This window comes from Sinocyclocheilus rhinocerous, unplaced genomic scaffold (genome assembly GCF_001515625.1).
Source record: "Sinocyclocheilus rhinocerous isolate Xijiao unplaced genomic scaffold, SAMN03320098_v1.1 C36580069, whole genome shotgun sequence".
Classification (NCBI taxonomy): domain Eukaryota; kingdom Metazoa; phylum Chordata; class Actinopteri; order Cypriniformes; family Cyprinidae; genus Sinocyclocheilus; species Sinocyclocheilus rhinocerous.
In genome coordinates, this window is record NW_015783440.1 from 1 (window position 1) to 1,327 (window position 1,327).

The 1,327-nt window shown below is 37.6% G+C and overlaps 1 pseudogene; it reads right to left on the minus strand.

Moving 5' to 3' along the window:
• Positions 1-365: 365 nt before the first annotated feature.
• LOC107736239 (uncharacterized) lies at positions 366-1,301 on the minus strand (annotated as a pseudogene).
• Positions 1,302-1,327: the final 26 nt, after the last annotated feature.

The following is a 1,327-nucleotide window of genomic DNA, read 5'->3' on the forward strand; positions in this document are numbered from 1 at the left end:
TTGTTAATGATTTATTAATGAAAGTTATTATAAAGTGTTACCGATGAAAGGGTTACAAATCCACCCCTCATGTCTATATATGTATGATGAGACAATAAAGTTGAAGAAAGTTATATTCAGATCTTGTGTCTGTCTTGCCAAATTCCTCCCTCAATTTGTTTCTGTACAACTTTGATCATATGATCAGTAAATAATCATGAATGTAAAATGTATCTAACAGAAGAATAATCAGTTACGTTAAATATGAGATAATGTCTCAAGGACACTGAACCATGTGTGCAGATGAGATCGGTTTTATTCAGTTACTGTAACTTGACACACATCTAGAGAGACACTATACATCAGTTTAAACCACACTTCACCATATCACCATCCCCAATTTGCATGAACAATGTGTTTTAAAAATTGTAAAAGCACAAAACAACACAATGAATATTCAACTACTGATAGACATTTACCATCGATCAGAATTAAAAGTGAAATCATAAGTTGCCTAATGCATCATTTCAGGGTCATTTGGCTCTTTGCTCAATTAAAAAAAAAACCTTCACATCAAATGTTCATGCACATTCTTAAAGATATGTATGTATTACCCTCATCGTATTGCTGCCAATGCTCCAGCAGCTCCACCTATTCCCGCTAATGCTGTAACTGGAAACACATTTCCTCCTACAAAGTGACCAACCATAGCTCCAGCAGATAAACCACACACCACACCTGCTGTCTTCAGCAATAACTGTCTAACAGCACTGGGACGCTCAGGAGAAGATGAACAGATAAACTGACTCTTCCACAGTCTCCAGAGAATCCCAGTGAAAACTCCTGCAGCTGCTGCTGATCCTCCTGTAAAGAAACCCTTAGTGAACATCCATCCATATGAAGAATCTTTCTCTTTCTTCCACACCGAAACACCTCCTGTTGCTACAGCAAAAAATATAACGGCACAGAAATATTTCAGATTGATCTGTTTAATGAACAGATGTTTGAGCTTCTTCCAAACTGCCTTCTGTTTCTCCAGTATCTCCTGTTCATATTCTCTTCTAACACGTGCCTCTGTTTCTATTCTAACTCTCTCTAATGCCATTTGATGTTCTTTCTCTTTACTCTCTTCCTCTGCCCTCCTCTCATTCTCCTTTTTTTCTCCTCTCAGTCTCCTGCATCATGTCTAATGTGTAGGAGGTTCTGTTTTCAGACAGCAGTCTGTCGATCTTTTGCAAGAGTTCATTCACCTGCAGTCTATTTAATCGATCTTTAATATTAAACTCATGATATCGCTGACCACAATGGTTAAAGGGGTCATATGATGCGATTTCAAGTTTTCCTTTCT